This window comes from Balaenoptera physalus (genome assembly GCF_965194825.1).
Source record: "Balaenoptera physalus genome assembly, chromosome: 12".
Lineage (NCBI taxonomy): Eukaryota > Metazoa > Chordata > Mammalia > Artiodactyla > Balaenopteridae > Balaenoptera > Balaenoptera physalus.
Genome location: NC_138897.1, coordinates 7,196,739 through 7,222,818, shown reverse-complemented (window position 1 = coordinate 7,222,818; position 26,080 = coordinate 7,196,739). Strand labels below are relative to the sequence as shown.

Sequence of the window (26,080 nt, the reverse complement as noted above, 5' to 3'; positions counted from 1 at the left end):
ATTTAAGTGATTTGAGGTCAATATGAGGAAGAACTTTCTAACAAATCAGGCCAAGTATAAAATGTGCGGTGAGAGCGAACGAATTTTTGGCCACTTTCTTGGAAATTCTGTGGAGTTTCTGATGAGGGCTGGAATTTGGTAAGCTGAATGATTTGTATAACTGTGCTGCTCTGTAATAGTTACCGCTGCAGGTTCTTGGACTCTTTAATCAGTAGAATTGATCAGAGGCCAGAGGAGAAATTCAGGCGAGGCTTTACTGGGCCTCTTGCTGCAGCGCGAGGGGGCCACAACGGGTACCAGGTGCCCTCGCTGCTCCCTGAGTGGGGCGGGCTGGTGCCTTAAGTGGGATGAGGGTGGGAGCGGATTGTTGGGTCGGGCTGGAGGGGGTCTTAGGGGGTCCGCCCACCGCCTTGGCGGTGCTGTGTGTCGGCATCACGCGCAGGACCCTGCTTTTGCTCCCAGCACCTCAGAAACGGCAGTTGCTTTTTGGCCTTTTTGTGTCTTGTTGTTGATAATTTGCCGCAACTGCGCATGCCAGCGGTCATTTCTAGTCCCTCAGAGTTTCTGTGTATCTGTTGCTCGTGGAGACGTTTGTCCAGGTGCGAGCCCTGCAGTAAGGGTCCCAGGTCCCAGCCGGTCTCAATATCTCTTAAGAGCATGTTTGGTATAACCCCAAAGTGAGTCCAGATTGGAATCTCCTGTCTGTGTGCAACATAAATGAGAACTGGTTGAAGAGGCGATAAAAACAAGAATATTGTCTTATAAAGTTATGTTTTCAATAATTAATGGATTTGTCTCTGAATCTCTAAAATGGAAGGCCTTAACTTTCATTGTGTTATTTAAAGAAAGTAATCTTAAGAGATTGGCATTTGTTTTGGATTTCCTAGAACCAGAAAAATGAAAAACAGTGTTTGGGAAGAGAGTTATTGTATTCCTTGTTAATTTGTCCTAAAGACAGATATTTTCATATAATTGGTTAATTGTCTCAATAAATGTAATTTGATTTAAAGTTGAACACACATTACTTTTTTGAGACATCCTAATAATGGACTTTTTATTCAGTCAAGATTTCAAGACAGTGTTCTAAAATCTGTATTGTTGCCACAAAAAATCATTTGCTTTGTCATAATATATCAAGTCTCTTTTACGGTTGCTTAAAAGTGGTAGTTACTATTAAAGACCACTCACATCATTTATTTTGATGGTAGATTATTTTCTATTCACATGGAAAATGAATTAAACTAGAAAACCAGTAAAATGTGCATATAGTTTAAAATCCTAGGTAGGAAAGGAGAAAGTGGGATTGATGTTTCTTTAGTGGGCAGGCCAGAGGCAAGGGAGCTAAGTATTATTAATACCTGTTCTAAAGTTTATTGTACTTTGAATAGCTGACTGTGATAAATGCCTCTCAGGGGCTTGGAGTGTGTCATGTGCTGGACAGATGTGGCCATGAAGGCACAGGTGGGAAGTTTGTGGTACTTACCAGGAAGAGAGCAAATTCCATTCTAGTGGCCCTAGAAATCACATAAATCAAAGTGATGGATTTATTTTTATTATGAATCCCTTTATAGTAAGCGAATGATTCCATTTCCCCATAATCCTGTAGGCATATAAACTGGAAAGTCATAAACAAATGGAATAGAGCACACATGGAAGCAAACTACTTAATTATAGGAGGTCTCCAGTAGATTCCTAAGGCAGTGGCTAACCAAGAACAGCATAGGTGGGAACAGATTTTTTATGGCAATAACAATAGTTTCCTCAAATCTTTTCCCTAGTGGTATGTCTAATCCCCCTTCACATAACCTAAAGTTGCCAACAACAGGATGGTAACTTTTTATGATTGTCAACTCTGTCCTTAGTACAGTCATAATTTTCATTTCTCCATGAACCAATATTTTTAAAGATTTTTACCTTCTCAGGTGATTTTTATTGTTGAAAGCCTCCAAATTCTTAATCTTGAACCAGCTGGGGTAAAACAAGAGCCCTTCTCCCAAAAGAGGAGAGGAAACAAGGTGAATGACACAGTCCCCCCCCCCGCCCCCGCCGCCAAAACCCAATTCTGTCCTCACAGACCAGTGATATTCTCTGGAATTTTAAAGGGGATGGATTCGTTATAAAATGGAGGTAGCCCCCAGCCAGTTTTAAAATGGGGACTTTAAAAGAAAAAAAAAAAAAAAAAAAGGGACCAAAACAAGGGCCTCTTCAATGACTCTCAAAGGCTTTATTTTCTAGTTTCAAATATGTTCTCTGGGTTCATATCAGAGTATTTCTTATAAGTGGAATGTATATCTATATGTAAGTCTGAGATGGGGGTGCTGTGAGGTATTAGTTATTGGCCAAAGAAATAAAGACACTAAAGTCCAATAAGTCTCTTTATTTCAGTAACTAATAGCATCAGGGACAACTTTTTGGAAGTTGGAAAGTCACATAATCAGTTGATTGTGTAATCTCCTGTATTTTCAAAGCACCTTAGGATGACCATGGGACTCCATTTTGACTAGCTGAGTAGATTTTACTAGCTACACCTGTTTCTCCCCTTCATAAAATCCTTCTGTAGCTTTCTGATACCAAATGACATCCACATGTTTGACAGACAGTGGTTCTCAGGATTTAGCTTGCATCAGAATCACCTGGAGGGCTTTTAAAATAATTGATCCTTAAACAACATGGGTTTGAGCTGCGTGGGTCCACTTATATGCAGATATTTTTCAGTAGTAAATACTATAGAGTACTACACAACCCCCAGTTGGTTGACTCCTCGGATGGGGAACTGCGGAGATTGAGGAACATCGGATAGAGAGGAACCCTGTGTATGGAGGGCATACTATGCGTAGCTTTTCAACTGTTCGGAAGGTCAACCTCCCTGACCCCCACGTTGTTCAAGGGTCAGCTGTGTAGATGCTGAAACTGAGGATGGAGCCTGAGAACTTGCGTATCTACAGTTCCCAGGTGATGCCAATGCTGCTGGCCAAGGGACCACGCTTGGAGAACCACCAGCGCAGAATGTTCTCCCTGATCTGCCCCAGGCTCGCCTAATCTTGGACCACTTCCTCATGCTCGGGCGGGTTTGTCCAACTGCTTGCACTTCCCAAATACCAGTGCTCTTTTGTGCCCCTCTGCTCCGCCTCCTGCCTTTAAGGGTCTTTTAGCTGAAGTCTTCTCTGAAGTCTGATGCCACATGATCTCCTTTAGGTCTCCCCTTTGCTGTCCCAGCCCTTTAACACAGTTTGTTAGTTAATCATGTGAGTTTCTTGAGGCTCCTAATCTTACTTTGTTCATTTTTGTCTCCTTAGTTTCTGCCGCTGAGTTTTGGGTTCTCTGGGAAGAACTGTAATCACTTGTCAGATTCATAAGTTTTACCGTAGTTTTATCTGCTCTGATGCAGTGGTTGTGAGCAAGTATTTCAGAACCAGATGGTCTGGGTTCAAATCTCAGTTCTTTGAGAACCTTTCTATCTCTAACTATGGCAAGTACCTTAGTCTCTAGAAGCCTGAGTTCTCACATCTGTGTGAGGATGATACTAATGATCTCATTCCTTGTAGTTTTGTGAGTGTTAACACGTATGAAGAATTTAGAGCAATACGGGCAATTATGTCAGCAGTACATAAATGTATGATACTATTATCATTAGAATGTACTATCCACAAGGGCAGCGACTTACGATTAAATAATTTATCATAAGTGATTTAAGAGGCTTGGGGATGGCCTCAGTAACTTGGATTGAAAGGTGAGAACATTTGCAGTTGGAAGATTATGTCAGCAAGAACTATATCAACATGGTAATGCTTTTCATGTTGAATATGCAGTGTTTACATTTTAAAAAATAGCCTTTACTCTTAAAGCAGTCTTATGTTCATAGAAAAATTGAGCAGAATTCTCATTTTCCCCCTCCCTCATAGGGGACACAGAGTTTCCCCTATTAACATCTTGCATTTTGGTATAATTATATAATATTATGTTATAATATATTGAACCAATATTAATACATAATTATCTAAAGTCTATAGTTTACATTAGGATTAACTCTGTACAGTTTTATGTGTTTTGGCAAGTTCATGTCATGTATCCAATGTTACAGTATCATACAGAATAGTTTCACCACCCTAAAAATGACCTGTGTTCTACCTCATCACCTCCCTCTGAAACTGTGGCAGCCACTAATCTTTCTAATTTCTCTTTAAGTTTGCCTTTCCCAAATTTCATAGTTAGAATCATATAGTATGTAGTCTTTACAGACGGGCTTCTTTCACTTAGCAGTGTATACTGAAGGTTCCTCCATCTTTTCATGGCTTGATACTGTTCATTTTTTATCACTGAATAATATTCTATTATTTGGATGTATCATAGTTTGTTTATTGACTCACCTATTGAAGGACATCTTGGTTGCTACCAATTTTTGACAGTTATGAATAAAGCTGCTATCAACATTCATGTACAGGTTTTTGTGTGAACAAAAGTTAACTTACTTGGGTAAATACGTAGGAGCATGATTCCTGGATCGGATGATAAGCCTCTCTTCGGCTTTGTAAGAACCTGCCAAACTGTCTTCCAACGCGGCTGGGCCATTCTGCATGCCCACTGGCAATGAACGAGAGTTCCTGTTGCTCTACGTCTTCTCCAGAATTTGGTGCTGTGAGTGTTACGGATTTTAGCTGTAGTAATAGATACTTACGTTTACTTTTTTTTTTTTTTTTTAAAGTCCAACCGATAAAGTTTCCTCTTGGTTCATTATTGGTCATGTGCTTGCATGGTGGTAGGCTGATGTTGACGGGAAGGTCCAGTGCTGAGCCTTTCCTGTGTTTCCAGCCGGAAGCTAAAGTTGAGAGAAATTTGCCGGTCAAAGGGCATAAAGTGAACTGTGCAGCATCACTGATGTGAGTCATGCGAGGAACTCGCTAATTAATCTTGGGAATAGGGCAGCACAAGCAAAGAACTGATCTTTGCCCTAATCTCTTTTAGATGGTACAGGGTTTCATAATATCAATCCTCATAACACAGCACAGAAAAGAGTGAGGACTAGGAATCAGGGGCCTTGGGTTAACGTGGCTGATGTTCTGCTAGTTAATCTGGTGGCCCTCAAGCAAGTCACTTAACCTGTAGATCCCACAGAGAGTTGTACTACAGGGTTTGTAAGATCCCTTGAAGCACCACAATTCTGACTCTAAAATCAATCTTGGCATGACTGTTTTGGCACAGAACAAGGGAAAGAAGCCTCCCAGCCCTCACTTTGAGGCAGACATGAGTTCATCAAGCAACAAACCCTCTTGAGTGAGTTGTCAGCCTCTGAAGCGGCTGAGACTTGTGACAGGGTGGCCTAAGGTAAATTTTTGGGGGGACATGCTGAACTTCAAACAGGGGATGTTGTGTGTTGACAACCCGAGCAAGGGGACCATAGGAAGTGGGCATCTCTGACTGGGTCGGGGATCGGTGGTTTGCAGCGGCTGCCGCAGCAGGGATTTTGCAAACGGAGTGAAACACACCCGTGTCAAGCGCTCTGGTGTACAGCAGTGCTCCGTCTTGCTGAGAGCTTTTTTATCTTTTCGTTTATAGGCGAGGTTAGAGGGATTGTATGACAAGCAAATTAAAAACTGAATGGGGTGAAGAGGGACACAGGGAAGAGCTGGGGAGTGACAGAAAAGCCATTGTCACACAGCGTGATTCTGCATCAGTGCATTTTTTAGGGGCCAGTGAAATCACCTCTCTCCCTCTGAGACCGAACGGCTGGCGTGATATTGCTGGGAACAAAAAGGGACATTTAACTTTAAGAAAATGAAAGCTATCGCTCACATTTTTCTCTCGTGCTTGTATCTTTGTCTCCAGTTACATTTCCCGCAGAGCTAATTGGTCTTTCTGAAAAGTCACTGGGGTGCGGGAAGCCAAATGGTTGTAAGTGAAGCCCGGCTGATTTCTCCCCACCCCCCGGGTCAGAGAGTTGTCCTTAGCGATAATCGTTGGTTTTAATAACTGTCCTTCATGGCAGCGCAGGAGCAGGGCCCTGCTCGTGCATTAGGCTATTTTAATCTTTCTGGAATGAGCCCCCTGAGCATTTCTAAACTCCTTTAGTGCTGTATCAGCCCTAATTACCTGTGCCCGAGACGAGCAGGTGCGGCCCCATCACAAAGGAAGTGAAGCTGCAATGCGATGGGCAAGCTTCCCACTCACCTCACGGCGCAGGGGCAGGCGGCGCCTCAGGATGTCCTGCTGTTCTAGGTGTTTCTCTGAGTGGGGGGACTAGATCCAATCAGAAACTGGCCCCCAAGTGATTAAGGACTCAGACACAATAGAGACTAAGATACTGGAGGGTTGTCTAGGCCAGCGGGGCAGCCCCCTTCACACAGACGTCCTGGCGCTGGTGTGAGGGTCTTCAGCACCTTCAACAAGCGGCTTCTCAGGTCGCCCTGGGTGGGGGCGGAGCCGTCCTCGCAGCGGGAGAAGCACAGGGCGGTGCAGGGGCCGGCGTTTCAGGGGCCGGACCAGGAGGTGACTCGGGTCGCTTCCATCTGCAGGAGCCCGGTCACGTGGGCCTGGCTGGTGGCAGAATCCAGCTTCTGAGAAGCTGCTGCCCGGTGCGATTCTCTGTGAAGGACAGAACAGGCCCGTTGGCAGGACGTTGACCGTAAGAGTGTCTGAATCAAGGTAATTATGGCTCGTGCTGTGCTAGGGATCGGGCATCCTAGAAGATCTTTGTTCCAGAAAGAAGATGCATGTGGAAAGAGGAACGACGGCTTAGGAGAAGTGTCTTTGCGTGGTGTTAGGGAAGGTGCCCGAGGGGTGATCCATCCCCTTCCACGGTTAATGGTAAGCATGCGGGCAGGCCGGCTCTGGTCTCCCCTCAGCTGATTCTTAACGTGCAAGACTGCGTTTCTCAGTGAAATTCTGACCCACCTCCCTGTGGAATCAAGGAGCCTGGGAGTCGGGGAGCGGGGTGTCTTCTCACTTATCCTTGTCGTGGGCATGTCCTCGGCACTGATGTCTCTCTCTCTCTCTTTTTTTTTTTTTTTTTTTTTTGCTGGTTCTACAGATAGAAAGGAATGGCCCATTGTGGTCAAACCCAGCTCCAAGGTGGTTTCCTATACTAGACATATTTCCTTTTAGCCAAGTTTTGACTGAGAAATTTGTAAAAACTCTAAACCTTCTTATAGCAGCATGTTTTCTATACACTGCTGGTCATCCTTGGCTGATGGAAGCCTCTGGTAGAGCCCGAGTGTTCCTAACTCACTCCCAAATGATACGGTTCAGTCCTCCAAAATCCTTCTTTACCTTCTCCTTCAAAGCTCCCATTCCCTTAGCAATTGGAGGAAAGCGTTTTTACTAAAATAATAGCTACCAGGAAGGTGTGAGGGATGAGAGATACTTTAATGTGTGATCCTGCTCATCTTACGAGTTACCAGATTAGCCCAAAGGGTTGCATCTCTAGACATCTAACCAAATGTTTATCACTGGGCCCTCCTCCTGGCCGTGGCCTCCTTGGTGTGCCTACTTGGTCGCGTTTGCATTCGCTTCTGTGAGCTGGTGCAGCCATCGGGAGCTGATGGGGAAGGAAGGGTGGAGGAGTGAAGTAGTCTCAGTAAAAAGCACCTGTGTCATTGTCATGAGGCCCAGGTCCCCTTTCTGTGTCCTGGGCTGCATCCATGGGTAACAGTCAAGGCACTGAGTGCTGGATTTCCTGCTTTCTCTGAAACCTGTGAGCAGGTGTTGCAGGTTCGCTCCAATTTTCCCGGGCGGGGGCGGGGAACTTGCATTTTCCCTTGCTTTCCAGGAAGTAATTGCAACCTCCTGTTACTTTTCTAGACAGTTTTCCTTCCAGGAACGTACTCACTCTGCCCTTCCTCTCCATCACCTCCACATCGTCCTGTGGGGTGTGATAATCTTGATCTAACACAAGTGGATTATTATCTTGGCGATTTAAAAAATTTAAGAGTTTTTATAACCAGGAAAATTTCGCTAACTTAAGGTTTCACCTTCTGAAATGACTGTTTATGAGGTTACCAAGGACTGTGGTGGGACTTATCTCAGACGTGGAATGTGTTCATTTTTGTTCATAGAAAATGCAGCTGATTTTTCTAATGACAGTAAAATGCCAACTTTTTTCAAAATAGAAATTTCTTTGGTGCCATGTCGTGCTCTTGAGTGATTTGTGATATTTGCATGAATTCCAGGATGGTTATCTCTTATTTGGTGTGAACACTACCACACATATCAGGGTATCTTGGGCCTGGACTCGGAAGGACTTAATTGTTTTTCAACTGTTACTAGTGTAAATTTGGGAAAGTTTATTTAACCTCTCTGTTCTTTAGTTTGCTAATCTATAATTCTGGGATAATAGTATCTTCAGAGTTGTTATGAAAAGTGAGATAATGAATATAAAATATTTGCAACAGTTTCCAGAATGTAATATCCATGTTTAAAATATTAATTTTGTTGTTTTTTTTAATATTTGCTTTCATTTCCTTAAGCGAATATTTCAAAGTTTACCTTCAATATATTTTAAGTACGTCTATACTCCGCTTAACATTCTGTAAGGAGTGCTTTGAGCTCTGGGGAGGGGGTGTGATCGCTGAAACTTGTAAAACGGCTGACTGTTCTCAGTAGATCTTGAAGAGCTGTTAGGATTGGAATACTCAGCAGTTCACTACATTATTTAAAAATTGGAGAAGAACCTACAGATACAGAAAGGTAAATAGGGTCGGGAGTATAAGATGTGGGAAATGAGACTCGGCAAGGTAAGATCAAAAGCATTGCAGAGGGGGGCGGACAAGAGGGACGAGGGTTACAAAACAGTATCCAGTCAAACCTCAAGCACATTGTAGGTGTTTTGCATTATGCTTATCTCCAAGGCGGATGCAGAATAGAAGCCATATTTTTTCTTAAAGTTAGTCTTCTCAGTTAGATTTTATGTAATGCCCGCAAAATCACTAACAGGACACACTGATAACCCATTTTGGGGACTGTTTTTCATTCCCTATTGCTCACAAAATAAATGTAAACATAAAATGTAAAGTGCTAACTAGGGTCATTAATAATTCCTTAATTGTTAACCGAAAATGTTCTCTTCTACACTTTCTTCCTTATTTAAACCCTCTGCCACAACTGACCCCATTCCCTGCGCCTTCCATCTTCAAATTCTTCACCCCGGGCTACTGGACACCATCTCTTGCTGGTTCTCTTCTTGGCTCTTAGAATGTTCCTTTTCCAACTCGCTCTTGAATTAACATGGGAGTAGGGCTTCCCTGGTGGCGCAGTGGTTAAGAGTCCGCCTGTCAATGCAGGGGACATGGGTTTGAGCCCTGGTCCGGAAAGATCCCACAAGCCACGGAGCAACTAAGCCCGTGCGCCACAACTACTGAGCCTGTGCTCTAGAGCCCATGAGCCACAACTACTGAAGCCTGCGTGCCTAGGGACCGTGCTCCGCAACAAGAGAAGCCACTGCAATGAAGAGTAGCCCCGGGTCACCGCAACTAGAGAAAAGCCTGCATGCAGCAACACAGACCCAATGCAGCCAAAAATAAATAAATAAAATAAATAAATTTATTAGAAAAGAAAATGGCTATCTAGTGAATAAACACCTATTTAAAAAAAAAACATGGGAGTAGATGCTGACTGAATACACTGTGACATCGCACATTAGATTCACATGGGGACTGGGCTTCCCACGTAAACTCACTGTCTCTCTCACGTCGTCAGTTCTGGTGATGCCGCCACCGTCCCTCCACTCATGCTCACTTCTTCCATCTCCTGTAGACCTCCTCACTGCTCTCAAGTTGGTGATTAGGTTATATTTATTTTACTTCCTAAATTTTGCTCAGATTTTACTTACCTTACTGTGTGTGTCAGGATGTGATCAGAAGTAGAATCCCTAGGACGTATGTCCGTATGAATTGTCTCATCCTGCCTCCCCCGCCCCGTTACGTGTATTAACAAGGGATTTGTCACGGGGACCTGAACTTGCGTAGCTGTGGGAGCTGGGGGCGCCTCTCTGGAAGGCTGTCGTCTACGCTCCTGGTGTTGCCGATGAAGCGGCCCGTGTGCTCTCTGAGCTGCCGCTGCCGTGCTCCCGACCACCATCTCTTGCTCGGTCCATATTCTGCTTGGTCTCTTTGCTCCTGCCTTTGCTCAGAGCCTCCGGTGATCCCTTGATGATGTAAGTAAGTCAGGTCATTTCATTTCTGTGTAAATTCTCCAGTGCTTCCCGTTTCACTTACAGTAAAACCCACAGTGCATCCAAATGATCCACGGAGCTCTCGACATGACGTCAGATGTGATAAATCTTCTGAAGACATAGAAACTGGTGGTGAATTGGGGAATATGTGGAATAGTTTGGTCTCCATGTTAGAGTGGTTTTATGGAGAATGCTTGTCTCTATAGATTCCAGTACAGAACTTGAGAGCTCCACGCAGCCACTTCTATCCTTTGACTCTTAATGAAATAGTTTTACCGTTTTAAAATCATTTCATTTTCAAAACATAATGTTGGGGCCAATTTTCTTTTACTCTTTGATCACATATCCATGGGTAAAGTAGTGAATGTTTGTGAAATCTAATATTCATGTGTATGTTTTCTAAATGAATTATTTGTGTGGCAGGCAAGTTATATTTGAAAAGAATTCACTTGGCTGGTGTCTACCCATGCTTGTCAGACAGGAGGAACCACATGCCGTTCATTCTAAAATTATTAGAAATGAATGTGGCTTTACAAGGCTAAGGATGAACTGTAGTCATATTTCTCTAACTGCTCATTTTAGGATTATTCATATGCATTTTTTTCTTTAAACACACATCCTAATTCCGAAATAATTGGTCACAATTATCTTTCCTTTCTTCATCGGCCTGTTCATAATGAGGTCTTCAATGGGAAATAGCCATATCCATAAATGTTGTCACTGTTTGCATATTATAGTTGTTGCATAAATAGTATCTTCTCTGTTCTGCATTTCTCCAGCTTCTTTATTTACTAATACTTAGGCAAACCTTTAGATACAGAAGATTAAAAACCACAAAATTAAGACAAATAAAGTACAACGTATTGGTGTTTCTTTTATCTAAGAATTCATAATCATTTAAAATTTTAATATTTTATCAAAGATTTTGATAATGGGTATTATAGAAGTATATCCTTCCTAAGTGACCTATGCAAGGGAGAACAAATTATTAAAGAATAAACAGCAATATGTTAATGACATTTAAAAAGTAGAATTAACAAATACTTCTGAGAACTTGTTTTTAAAATCGTATTTTTCCAGTTTTATTGAGAGAGAGTTGACATCATTGTGTAAGTTTAAGATGTACATGTTTTGATAGCAAAATAACTACCACTGGAGTGTTAGCCAGTTCCTCTTTCGCATTATATAATGACCATTCTTTTTTTTTTAAAAAAGAGCTCCTGACTTATTTATTTACTTATTTATTATTATTTTTTTTGGCTGTGTTGGGTCTTCGTTTCTGTGCGAGGGCTTTCTCTAGTTGCGGCAAGCGGGGGCCACTCTTCATTGCGGTGCGCGGGCCTCTCATTATCGCAGTCTCTCTTGTTGCGGAGCACAGGCTCCAGACGCGCAGGCTCAGTAGTTGTGGCTCACGGGCCCAGTTGCTCCGCGGCATGTGGGATCTTCCCAGACCAGGGCTCGAACCCGTGTCCCCTGCATTGGCAGGCAGATTCTCAACCACTGCGCCACCAGGGAAGCCCCCTATAATGACCATTCTTATGGTAAGAGTTGATATGATTTTATGTGGTATATCATTTTATTGGCTTGTATATGTTGAACCATCCTTGCACCCCACAGACAAATCCCACTTGACTGTGGTGCAAGATTCTTTTAATGTACGAGTTGAATTCAGTTTGCTAATATTTTGAGAATTTTTACATCCATATTCACCAGGGAGATTGGTCTGCAGTTTTCTTGTAGTGTTATTATCTGGCTTTGGTATCAGGGTAATGCTGGCCATATGAAATGAGTTTGGGTGTGTTCCCTTCTCTACAAATTGTGGGAAAGTTTGAGAAAGATTGGCACTGATGCTCTTTGAAATGTTTGGTAGAATTCACTAATGAAGCCATCTGGTCCTGGGCTTTTCCTTATTGGGAGGTTTTTGATGACTATTCAACCTTGTTATTGGATGCTGCATATTTTCTATTTATGATTTAGTCTTGGTAGCCTATATGTTACTAGGATTTTTTTTTTTTTTTTAGTGAAAGCTGCTTTATTTATTTATTTATTTTATTTTTGGCTGTGTTGGGTCTTCGTTTCTGTGTGAGGGCTTTCTCTAGTTGTGGCAAGCGGGGGCCACTCTTCATCGCGGTGCGCGGGCCTCTCACTGTCGCGGCCTCTCTTGTTGCGGAGCACAAGCTCCAGACGCACAGGCTCAGTAGTTGTGGCTCACGGGCCTAGTTGCTCCGCGGCATGTGGGATCTTCCCAGACCAGGGCTCGAACCTGTGTCCCCTGCATTGGCAGGCAGATTCTCAACCACTGCGCCACCAGGGAAGCCCCCTACTAGGAATTCTTATACGTAGTTTTTGAATTCTGTATCTTTTCTGGCATATTACCTAACAGGAAACCCTTAATTTTTTTTTGTTATGTGTATATTGTCTTTTCCTTCTGTGATACTCCTTTGTGTATTCACTGTATTAAACTGTCTCCTCTCCTGGAAGTATAACCTGATTTGCCTTTAATTGGCTGCTACAACAGATAACCTTACAGAATTTCTCATACACATATCTGTTTGGATGTATGCAAAATTCACTCTCTCTGCATATATCAATTACACATATATACACTGGTTGGTAATTTACTTGTAAAACTAAGTAGTTCTAGACAGTTTTCCAGAATGGCTGAACTAGTCTACCTCCCAGTAATGGTGCCCAAGTGTTCGTACTGCCCACAATGATACACACCTACACACTGTATTTTGCAGTTTTCTAATTTTTACTAAGCTTTATAGACAATTTACAATGCTCTACCCAGGCAAACTGTCATTTAAATCGTATGAGAAAACAGAATACACATTGACACTGAAATTCTGACCTTCCATTTATCCACTTTGCCCCAAAACAGAAACAAAATTGTAAGAATACAACCAAACATAAAAGGAGTGGGACAAAGAAGATACCATGGGTTATAAGAAAGCATGCTTGGCAAAGAAAATGGTGCACCTAGACTTAAAATCTTTATGCAAAACAAGTAATTGCTGAGGCTGTGTGGTTTTGAAGTTTAAAGAATTTTCTAAAACAGCCAAAGCATAGTAGAAAAAAATCTGGAATTAAAAATTCCAGATTTCAGTAAACTTCTGTGGTGCTGAGTAAAAAAGCATGTTCCCTTTTGATTAGTTGAATATTATGGATACAGAAATTCTCAACATTAATAGAAAAATAGAAGTTAAAATATGTTTTAATATAAGAACATTGGAAAAATGGAAATCTTTTTTCTCAGTATTTCAGTAAGTAAAGAGAAATGAACAAAAGACATGGTATTTTGAGGAAAAAAAGGGAAGAAAGGAAATAAGATTAACATGACATCCAGTAGATGCAAAAATTGAAAACGATATGTCAAAAGTCGCAGCTATCAAAATAATTATGGTTTTTAAATGCCTCATTAGAACACCAAGACACACAGGTTTTATAAGTGAAAACAACAAAATCAAATATTCCAAATATGCTACTAAAATACCTCAACATCAAACCCAACTGCCCAAAGAGTCCTGAACAAAGGACAGAAGAAGGGGGAGGGGAAGGACCAGGAGGAGAATTCCCAAGTTACTGAGTCATGGTGGAGAAAGGCATCTTCAAGTCCCCCCACCTCCTCCCCCTGCCCTCCCCATAAGAGGGTCTCAGCAGAGGCACCTGGGAGAGGTCTTGGCCAAGGGCCACCTATGAATGGAGGTGCCCGGGCATACAGTGCAGGTCTTCCTAAGAACATGGCTGGCCTGGAGGGTGGTGGGCTGAATCCTTGACTGAAACTCCCTCCAGAGACGGCAGTGCATTGTCTGTGCACCAGGTCTGGTGTGGAGGGCAGCCAAGTGAAGCCTGTGTCATTGCCTAGGGCCGGGCATGAAGGGTCACTCATAGGGTTTCGGTCTGAAACCAGACTCCTCAATGAAACTACTGGGAAATTTTTTAAAAAATCTAAGAGCCAAAAATAACAGTTACTTTGTAAGCTGGGCAAAAGAACTTTCATACCTTGAAAAAACTTAAGTGTCAAGATATCACAATGAACACAGCATTTAAAAAAATTTTTAGAGTATTTCTAATGTCAGAAATACTGAAAGGATGATGATAATTATTGAAAAAAAATGATATGTACCGTCATAATTAGCAGATGACATTTTTCTCTCTGGAAAATCTGAGCCCCATTAGAAAATTGCGAATAAATAATATTTTGGAAAAGTTGCAAAGTCAACTAGCAATATACAAATAATAGCAATCAGCTAATAAATGTAATAAAGGAAAACAAAAACCCATGTCTTAACATAGAACCGAAGACTCTAATACCTAGGAATAAACTTTAAAAAAGTCAGCAAACAAAGGAACCATCAAAAGCATCACTATTACCTTTACAAAGTCTATACAATTTCATCAAAGAAGTTTCTGAATGGAAAGCATCAGTATTGTGAGGATGTCGGATATCATGAAGCCAATCAATGGATTTCCAAATGAGTTTCTTGAAAATAAAATTGAACAAGTTGAATTCAAGTTTCTCTGCAAGGAGAAGTGAAGCCAAGAAAATGTTTAAGGGGTTAAAAATCTTTGATATCAAATTATAGTATAAAGTTATAATAGTGTATTGATACAAACAGAATTTCATGAAAGAATTAGATAGTTTAGAAACATCTACGTATAAAATCTTACAACTAATCACACTGGAAATAGTCAATTTTCCATAGAATGCTATCAATTTAGAAAAAGTTGAATCCCCATCTGACATTTCATAAGAAACTCCAGATAATTAAAAGACAAATATAATATTACATTATACACAAATACTTTTATTAATCTTATGGAAGACAATAACAGACAATAAGTACAAAAGAAAATTTTAAGAATTTTGAAAATAGTAATATTGAATATTTTAGCATTGTAAAGATATTCTATAATAAAGATAAAAATTAGTTGCTATTTATATTTCTGCAAAGACTTAAATATGTATATTTACTATTGTTAAAAAAAAACAATAAGAAATATGCAAAAATACCCCTAAAAACTTCAAAGAAGAAAAGAGGTGGCCAATAATTATATTGTAAAAACAGTCAACCGTATTAATTAACTGTATTAATAACTTGGCAGTATCAATTAAAATACTGTCATGCATCTGGCCACAGCTTAAAGAATAGATGGATGGGGGGGCCATAGGTGTTCGCGTACGCTGGTGATGGGGGTAGGAATAACTTCAGTGGGAGCAACTTGGCAATGTCTATCCAGCTTAATCACATTTTTCGAGCAAACAATGTTACTGATGTTGGAATCTGTCCTACATAAATGCTCACCTGTGTGTACAAGGGTGTCGTAAACATCATGGCCAGTGCACTTGGGCATCATCCTTGGCTGGAAGGTGACATCCCGGGGTGGCCCGCATTCAGTGACTGGTCTGTGCAGGAGTCCAAAGGCCCAGCCGTGGCCTCAGCTGGGAACAACTTTGAGGGCCACTGCAGCTCCAGGGTTACTCTGGGATCAGCTGAGGTCCCGTCGTAACTGTATCAGTTTCTTCTCCCTCTGCCCAGTTCTGCTGCCCTAACTTCCTTTAGGTGTTGCTTCTGAGGACACAGCCTGTGTTAGTTTCTAGATGTTGCCATAACGAAGTACCGCCAACTAGGTGACTTAAAGTAATAGCAATTTATTCTCACATTCCTGGAGGCTAGGGGTTCAAAAGTCAAGTTGTCGGCAGGGTTATGCTCTCTCTGAAGGCTGCAGGAGAGAATCTATTCCGTGCCTTTCTCTGTGGCTCTGGTGTTGCCATCAGCCCTTGGTGGTTCTGAGTTTGCAGATGCATCGCTCCAACCTCTGCGTTGCTATCACGTGGTTCTGCTCTGTGAGGCTTCACATTGTCTTCCCTCTGTCCATGTCCACCTCCCTGTGTCTCTGCCATTTCTAAGGGCACCAGCGTTGTAGGGTTAGGATGTACCCTAATGACCTCATCTTAACTTGATCGTATCTTCTAAGACGGTGTTTCCGGATAAGGTCCCATTCACAAGTACAGGGGGCTAGGACTCCAGCACATCTTCTGGGGGACACGATTCAACCCATAACACTCAGTAAGTCACTGATGACAAATCAGGGCTATGAACTGTTACCTTTCCTCTGTGCTACACGGATAGAGGATTAGACTGTTCTTCTTTCCTGATAACTTTCTGTAAATTCCTAAAGGGAAAAAATGATGTTAGGATAAAGTATATGTTTAAATATGTAACAATGTCCTCATTTTTTTCTGAATCAGTTTAAAAATTCCTTCTTATTTAAACTTTGGAGAGCGGTTATTTGGAGAAATATTGCATTGGTACACAGAAAAATGGTCACTAACTCAATACACAATTTTAAAAACTCACTCATTTGACTATGAGTTTCCAGTCTTCCAAAATATTTAGGCAACTAATTTGTGGATGTGTTGACTCCACTTCGGGTACAGTGCTGCATTTGGAGAGTTCCAGAAAGAGTTACGCAAATGAGCTATAGTATTACTAACTGCCAGCTGTAATTTTGAGCCAGACTGAGTAACATAAATGCATTATCTTTCTTGTGATTTTTCTTGCCTGATTGCTTAGTGTCTGCCTATATGCCCTCACAAAAAATAGAATTGCAGCATGACATGATGACTTATGATAGCTTTTTTGAGGTATTTGGACAGTTAGTTTCGTCATGTAAACAGCCTGATAACTTGACTGCCTGAGGTGCTTACAGAGTCTGGATAGATGTCAGTTTTCTGAGGTTTTCCTAAAAATTGAAGTAAGAAACAGTAGAAAAGCCGCGCTGTAACAATGAAACGGGCTGGGAAAGGGAAATCTACAAAATTATTATTTTGCATATTTACACTAGTATTTGACAATTAAAAAATAGTTGTATGCAATGACGATTGTTCATTCCTACCCTCCCTACCCCTTCCCCCAGCCATACCCTTGGATCTGTGATTCTTTGAGAGAGGGGCTTAGGGTTAGAACATCAAAGATGCAGAGAATTGTTTTAAAATCTCACTTATAAATCTCACTAAGCCTGCGCAAAAATGGCATGACGTCTGAAGAAAGGCAAGCATTTATCTTGTGAAGTTATTAACACCCTCTTTTGCAAGGAGAAGGTGGTTAAATATCTTTTCCTTCATGAAAGGTTTTTTTTTTTTTCCTGAAACGGTTAAGACCACTTACAGTAAATTGTCCTCCCTCTGTGTTCAACACCTGATTTCACATGTTGCCCTGCACAGGATGTCATCTCTCAGGACGCCCTGGAAGAGTTGCTGGGCTCAGAGAAAACAAAACCCACTTGCTCTGACACAAAACATCTGACAGAGTTGTTTACTTCTCCTGTGGCTTCTTAAATGAATGCAAAATATCTATCAGCTGTTCTAGTAAAAGTAGTTCCCTAATCATCAGTGCCTAGGATAATTTGATAACCAATTCAGCATTTTCTGAGTATCAAAGTTGTAAAAAAATCTTTTATCTAACATTTTATCACTGTAAAGGCAACTGATGTAATTTTAACCTAATATCAACCAGAGTGGTTTCATAAGTAAACTATTTTATGTGTCTTATTGGAAATGACAACCTGAAAGTGAATTATACTATCTATGCCAATTTCTTAAAAGAAATCTGTACCTACAACTTTAATAATGAGCCGTATGAATCTACTTGGTCTTTTATGTAGGTAAACAGGTAATCTAATAGCCTTTCTTTGCTAGTAATTTTTATTTTCTTACTGATTTTTACTGTCCTTGTTTCTGCCGTGAATCAATAGAAGCCTAAAACATAGTCTCCAAACAGAGAAATGATTCCCTTTCCTACAACACTTTGCTCTGGTCTTACTTGAAATCAAGTTCAGAATTTCTGCATTCAATTTATGAGTCTACATTTACTACCAACTCAAATATTTATGAGACCAGAAACAAATTCTCTCTTGGCTATTCTTCCTTCTTAAATCCTATCAACTTAAAAATTTTTTGACAGAATTTTAACTACCTTGTTCTGTTATTCCAGTATACTCAGAAAAACGTTCTTCACCTCTGGTCTTCACTGCTAAGCTGTATAGATGTCATTCTAAATTATGCCCTAAACCTAAAGCAGACCCTAAATATTGCTCCATGACCTGCCATTGTCTCCCTGTCCAAATCTACTTCCTTCTCCATAGCCTTCTCATATTTATACAACAAGCCTTTCACAAACACCTGGTCCAGGCTGGATGTTGCTCTGATGGGGCTCATAGTCTAGTAGGAGAGACGGGCATCAAACAAAAATTGCACAGTAAGTTGTTTCACTGCATTGGTAATAAGTCCTGTTAAGAAAAAACATGAGGGGCAAGTTGTCTCGATGACAGCAATGTTTCAGTGGACACTGAGATGTTGGACAGAGTTAACGGGGCACAGGTGTGGTGGTCAGTTCAGGAATGAAGACCCACTTACGAGAAGCCCTTGAGGCAGGATATCAAAGACCAGACATCTGACCTCAGGGAGGACAGTGGTGACTGAGAGACTGGTGAGGGTCAGGACCAGTTCATGCAAGGGGTGACCGGGACGAGCTGAGGGTGAGGGCACCTTCTCTGAGAAGCAGGAAGCTCTTTAAGGTTTTAAGCAGAGAAGGAGAAAGGATATATTTGGAAGTTAAAATATTCTGACTGCTAGTGGAGAAAATTGGAGGAGTATGAATGCAGGAGCCCAGGGTACCGGGGGGCTAGTGCAGGATATTGGGGAGATGGTGGTGGCTGGGATCGCTGTGGCGGCTTTGAAGATGCAACAAAGTGGGGAGACTGGAGAAATGCTGAGAAGGTCGAGTTGACAGCACCTGGAGAGAGTTAGCTGGGTGTGAAGGGGGGACAGGCAGGTCTCTGCACAGGCAGCCCTGGGCTTCGCTGGTGCCGTTTCCCGGGTGGCGGGCACAGGATGAAGGGCAGCCTGTCGTGTTGTCTGTCTCTGTGGTGTAGACTAGAAGGAATAGGCTACCGAGGCTTACCTGACGTAGAAAAGCCTGGTTTGGGTCTGTCAGTCACCTGAGGACACGACATCCCAGCACAGGTGTGTGACTTTAGTAATTGTAAAACCCAAGGAGGCCACTTGTAGCTGCATCATTGTTACATCAGTGACCATAACAGCTGGACACGTTTTCATTGGCGAGTGCGACCTTTCTAATTGATAAACCCCTGGGGACTCCGCATCACCTTCCTCCTACCCCTTAGAAGTTTCCTCCAACTTCTCTCTGCCAGCCCTGCTTGAGGAGCTGAGGGCAAACTCCCGTGGAGCTGGAGAAAAGCTGCTCTCATGGAAACATTGTGATTCTGGTTTTATTCTCTTACTCTACACTTTCTATTAAACACACTGCAGAGAGATGTGGAATTGTGATTTTTCTTCTGGGACAGTTGCCTATGAGCCATTCAAGACAGGATGTCAACTAGGTAGTTGGATGTACTGACTCAGACTTAAACGTTTTATCTGGGCTGGAGAGAGGTGTTTAACAATCCTCCAAAGACATGGAAATAATTTTATTATATAGTAATGAATGCATCCCCGACACTGTTCTACATGCTTTTACAAGTAGCAATTAATTGTCAAAACCACCCCAAAAGTTTAGTGCTGCTATTATGCCCATTTTACAGGTGGGGAAACTGAGGCACAGGGAAATGACTTTTTAGAGGCACATAGCTAGGAAGTGGTGGAGCTGGGATTCTGAATGCAGGCTAACTATAAAATTCGAGCTCTTAATCACTGTGCTCTGCTGTCTAAGGAAAGAGTCGAGTCTAAAACCAAGCTGGGGTCTAGGAGTCCTCCTTCTAGGTGCCCTGAGTCACTCCAACAGTTACATCACAGTAGTGGTGATCAGCCAGCAGCGACGTAACTTAAATCTTCCTTCCTTGCTTCAGACGTCCTACTTCTCTGTTTCCTTAGGTCCTTTGATCTCCCTCCAATTGTCAGAAATTAGATGCCATCGGACAGGAATTACTGAGTGGCTGCCGCCATCTCGGCAGAGTCTGTGCTCTTTCTCGTCCCCCTCCCGGTCAAGCTCCTTAAAAAAAACAAAAAAAAACAGGGTTATACCTGGGGAGAGAAACACCACCCAAAGGAGCGGCAGCGGCAGCTGTTTATTCAGAACTTGCTGTAGCACGAGGGTCCCCCCCACCCCTTGTGTTTGACGGAGACCCGAGGGCAGGCAGGGGCGTGGGGAAGCTTTACGGTGGAGAAACGAAAGGTGAGGCTTCAGGTGTGTCTTGATGGGAGGTGGTGGGCGCTGGGAAGCTGGCGGTGGGCTGACCAGGAGCAGGGCCTCCTATGTGATTGGCTAGGGGAGCAGATCTGGTTTTCTGTGGTTGGTCCAAGTTGGAACTGAAGGTGAACCTAGGAAAGCTGTCAGGTACTGACCGAGTCTTGGCCGTATGGAGCCCATCGCTGCAGAAGCTGGGGTTTGGCTTCCAGGGCTGGTTGCTGCAGGTAGTGGGCCAGCGTTCTCTCTTATTTGTGGTCTGGCTGATGTCCTGTAATATGTTCAGACTCTCATATCCGCTGTTCATCATTTTCTCACGTTCTTGAAACATACTTTCATTAACTTCTATGATACCACGACCCTCCTGGATTTTGTGCCCTTTTCATGTTTTTATTTGGGGAGGAGGAACTCTTTCTTTGCTGTTCATTTAATTTTGCTGTTGGCCAAATAGCTCCCCATCATTTGGAGTCTCTTCTTTACCCTCATCTCAACTTCTGTGTGTTGAATTCTATGTCTGAGCCAGACTCAGCTACAGCAAGTTTCAGCTGACCTGGAAAGTCTCTCCCATCATTTCCATGTGGTGGCTAATTCCTGTTTACTTGTAAACCTCAGTGTAGAGGTGACTTCTCCAGAAAGCTTTCTGGGAACCCTCAGAAAGGCTGAGCTCCCAGAGTCCCTACTCTTAGGACACTGTTTTTAAAACACTGATCACATTATATTGTGTTGTCTATTAACTTATATTTTCTCCCCCAAACTCTAAACACTTCTGAGGAACAGTTACCAGTATAGAGCCCTGTAGAGCAGAGAGCCAATAAATGTTTGTTGAAGTAATGAATTAGTTCTTAACTGGGTGTGAGAAACTATATGAAAGCTTGCGAGGTTCACAGAATCCTTCGTGAGCCCCAGAGTATGGGGCAGGTGCACTTCATGGAAAGGTGTTTCCTGTAAGCTCCTATAAACTGGTCGGCAACGAGATGGGAAACCAGACGTGTGAATCTTTGGAACAGAAAGCGGACGACTTTGCACTCCTCCTCTTGAAATCTGGAAACAAGAGAGCGCCTGAGTGACGCGCCCCGAGGCCGTGTTGGGAATCAGGGAGCAGAGGGGGCTCGGCCTTCTCGGGCCTCTAACCACGGAGACCTGCTAACACTAACTGCCCACGATAAGCACTAGTTCGCCAGATTAATTTCACAAGACACATTAAAAACAAAATACATTTTTGCAAAGGGCAAGCGATGTCCATCTTCCATCTTGAAAGTCCATTAGAAATTGAAAAAGCTTATCTGGAAAAAAGTGAACACTTGGCCCGGCACAGAGACCGTCCTATGACGTGTTGTTTTCAGTGCCCTTCTGGACAATTGGGATTGTTCTAGTTCTCTGTGAGTTGTTCTCGTCAAAATTATTTTTCAATTTACTTTGTGTAAAGATCAAAAAAAAAAAAAAAAAATCCTGTAGTGAGAGCACAATGAACTAATTGCCTTTCATCCTCCAGGAACTTAATTTTAGGAAAGTTTTTACTTGTCTGAGAAGAAAGGAATTGGAATCTGCATTCCCATTGGAAGGAGGGCTAACCTGAGGAATCTGGTTGAGCCCCTCAGGCCCATGTATTGTAATTAGCTGTGTGAGGGGAGGGAGGGAATTACAGATTCTGTGATAACAGGAGTAGGGAAAGCTTTGAATGTGCTTCCTTTCTGGCTACTCTCTGCTCTGGTTGAGTGTGGACTTTTCTGCTTCCCCTCTAAGGCCAGATTGTCAAGGAGTGAGTATAGGATTGCTCTTACACTGGCAGGAAACTTGGAGTGCACTTCCTGTCTGCAAAGTTGATCCCGGCAGTATCCTTCCTGCGCATTGCTCAGTCATCGAAGGCCCTGTGAATTGCTTATTTTTCCCTGCTTTCCAGTATGAGTCTTGTCCTAATGTATGACAGTTGTAGCGTTATCTTGATTTTCCAGGACCTGTGTGTTTCTAAGCTCATAATTGTAGGAGTGGATAGATAGACAGCTTTACTTCAAACTCAATTCTTTGTAGAAGCTTCTGGAATCTTATTACAACTTCAGGGGCATTTATAAATGTCTTAAAACTTAAGGGAAGAAGAAAGATTCACTTACACCTTTATTTTATTCACTTTATAAATGTGAATTGTCAGAAGAAATTTTCCTCTATCCTTTTAGGTTCTTCTGGCTGGTCTAAGAACTGAATTGACATCAGAAAGAATAACAAAATTAAAGTTTAAAAAACATGTATACATGGGAGAGACCCAGGAAAACTGAGTAACTCACCAAAATGGCCGAAATTCTCACCTTAAATATCTAAAGACAAAAGAGGATATCGGGGTTAGATGTTTGGGACTTCAAAGGAGAGGAAGGCAATTCACATGGAGATGGAAAAGCAGATGTGTTGGTAAATGGTTCGAGGGCCAGGCAGAGACCGTGGGGCAGAGGGGACTCGGATCCCTAGGCCCTGCTAAGCTTCGCCACCACACCCAGCCCGTACTCTTGGCTGATGGCTCTGGCGATGGCTCTGCTCCAGGAATTGGCCCTTTAAGTTCTTAGGCAGCTGGGGGAAAGTCAAAGACGTTTCCTAAGATTATTTTGGCTCTTGATTATTTTCAGCTTGAAATAATCCCCAAACCAAAAGAGACAGTTTGGGGTGGAAGATGTTGTTCCCCTACATAATCAATTTACAATCAAATTTTCTTTAAAAAAATTAGAGATGTGGAGTTGTAAAAAGGCAAAACCAAAACCAAAAACACCCCTCCGTTCTGAAGGCTGACTTTTGCCTGTCACTAACTCCATGACTTGTTTTGATTCCAAATCCCTGGCTTGGTGTTGCCCATCTGTCTCTCCATGGTCACCTCTGCCTGGACCACCCTTCACGGGGTGTCTGCATCTCCACCCCTCCCTGCACTGCACACGCCCTGAGCAGCTTGGGTCCTCGCCCACAGGCAAACACCTTGTCAGAATGCAATCCCTGGAAGGAGAAATTTAAAAACACTGGATGAGGAATGAGTTAATAATACTTTTTAAGACTACGTTAATTACGTCCTATTTTTATCTCATTTATCTTTTCCAGTTTTTCTATTATAAGGTATTGATACATACATTTTATGTTTTAACACTAAATGTTTTGCAGAAATTCCTTGAAGAGGTTATGATGACAGAATTACTGTAATTTATACATGATTGGCTGCCTGTCAGAAAGCAAAACATGGAGGGGGTTATTTTATAATAACATTCCTAAACTATCCGTTACACTTAACAGATGATAGGACATTTGTTTCTGATGATAGGACACAAATATATTGTAAGATTGAACACTGGTAATCTTGAATTAAAAACAAAAACTATGCACACTCAAGACATACCTCTTTTCATTTTCTGTTTTCCCATTATTGGTTTGCGACAACTAGGACATAAAGTTTAAGTAGAATTATTTTAATGATATCATCAAGAAAAAAATTGAAATGGTTGAGCAAAAGATGACTGCTTTAACAGGTAAAGATATTTTTAAGCAAGGGAAGATAATAAGGGCATTTTTTTTTAAACATCTTTATTGGAGTATAATTGCTTTACAACGCTGTGTTAGTTTCTGCTTAATAACAAAGTGAATCAGCTATATGTATACATATATCCCCATATCTCCTTGCTCTTGTGTCTCCCTCCCACCCTCCCTATCCCACGCCTCTAGGTGGTCACAAAGCACCCAGCTGATCTCCCTGTGCTATGTGGCTGCTTCCCACTAGCTATCTATTTTACATTTGGTAGTGTATATATGTCCATGCCACTCTCCCACGTCGTCCCAGCTTACCCTTCCCCCTCCCTGTGTCCTCAAGTCCATTCTCTACGTCTGCGTCTTTATTCCTGCCCTGCCCCTAGGTTCTTCAGAACCATTTTTTTTTTTAGATTCCATATTATGAGTTAGCATACGGTATTTGTTTTTCTCTTTCTGACTTACTTCACTCTATATGAGAGTCTCTAGGTCCATCCACCTCACTACAAATAACTCAATTTCATTTCTTTTTATGGCTGAGTAACATTCCATTGTATATATGTGCCACATCTTCTTTATCCATTCCTCTGTCGATGGACACTTAGGTTGCTTCCATGTCCTGGCTATTGTAAATAGAGTTGCAGTGAACATTGTGGTGCATGACTCTTTTTGAATTATGGTTTTCTCAGGGTATATGAAAAAGGGCATGTTTTTTACCTAAGCAACATAATTAAAACTTCTTCCCTGAAGGTTGGCTTTGCCTCTTGATGTTTTTTAATCGACATGGTCTTTTCCTATATTGAATAATACACATTTACACATTTTAATATAAGCATGGAAACTTTAATGTGAGAATGAGTTAATTACAAATGTACAGGTACTTGGAACCATACTTGCTTAACTTGTTTGCATAAACTAAAAAGGTGTGTGTTTGTGAGTGGCCAACATCTTTTGATAATGAGGAAGAATGAAGAATTTACTTCAGAAAAACTATTTCGCCATGTGCGAAATGTGGGTGATAAGTACTTTAACCCTGATGTTTACTGAAATTCAAATACATGTAGAGAATACCCATCATCCTATACTTAAGCTATGATTTTTTTAAATAAATATTTGGCACACCTTTCTATTGAGGTAAAATGCTAGTTCATCCTTTAGAAAGTTGAGATATGGAAATCTCTACTTCCCTACTTGGGAATGAATCATTTTGCACCCTAGCCAAAAGCTAGAAGCCCAGAGCAACACCTATTAATTAAATCCCCGAACCAGCTGAGTCCATGGTCCAACACTGCTGGAAACCAATACGGCACATCCTGAGATGCTGAAGGGTCCATTGTCAGTGTAAAAGCAGCGAGAGGAAAGAAGGAAAATGGAGGGGAGGAGCTCTGACATACTGGTTTTCCGTTTTTTTGTTTGTTTTGAATTGACCACTCCATTTATTTTTAATCTTTATTTTTTAAAATGGTTTGATTTACAGAAATGTTGAATAGATAGTGCAGAGAGTGCCCATATACCCCACACCCAATCTTTCCCTATTAACATCTTTAGTATGATACATTTGTTACAATAGACGTATCAGTATTGAAGTCCATACTTGATTCAGATTTCTTACCTTTACCTCATGTCTTTTCTTTTCCATGATCCCATCTAGGGTATCGCATCACAGATAGTTGTCATGTCTCCTCAGGTCTTTTTCACTGTGATCGTTTCTTAAACTTGCCTTGTTTGACACTGACAGTTTTGAGGAGTATTAGTCGGGTATCCTGAAGGATGCCCCCTATTGGGATTTGTATGCTTCTCTTATGAATAGATGCGGGTGTGGGTTTTTTGGGAGGAAGACTACAGAGGAGAAGGACCGTTTTCACCACTGCGCATCAGGCTACACACTATCAGCATGGTGGTCACCAGTGCTCACCTTGATCACCTGGCTGAGATAGTGCTGGCCAGGTCCTCAGCTGTAGAGTTACCTTCTCCCTCCCCCTCCAGTGTCCCTCCTGTCCCCTTTGGAAGGAAGCTGATGCTTAAGAAGGGGATTTATGTTCCCACCTCCTTGAGGTGCAGTAGCTCAGCAAATTATTTGGAATTCTTCTGCAAGGGACATTTATTTCTGCTACTCCAATTTATTCAAACATTTATTTATATCAGTGTTTTGGACTCATGGATATTTTATACTTTGTGTTATCAACAATTGTGTTTCTTTTTTTTTTTTTTTTTTCCT

At 41.8% G+C, this 26,080-nt stretch overlaps 1 protein-coding gene and 1 long non-coding RNA gene across 2 annotated transcripts in view; one reads left to right on the top strand and one right to left on the bottom strand.

The window, feature by feature from the left end:
* The window catches only part of LOC309639128, a 422,446-nt gene extending 409,710 nt beyond the window's left edge, over nt 1-12,736 (bottom strand). Inside the window, exon 1 of the long non-coding RNA XR_014251490.1 lies at nt 12,282-12,736. This is a non-coding gene — a long non-coding RNA (uncharacterized lncRNA). The remainder of the gene's footprint in view (nt 1-12,281) is intronic.
* LOC309639108 (uncharacterized protein) overlaps nt 1-26,080 on the top strand; it is a 1,002,784-nt gene that overhangs the window by 366,287 nt on the left and 610,417 nt on the right. The gene's annotated exons all lie outside the window — the stretch shown is intronic.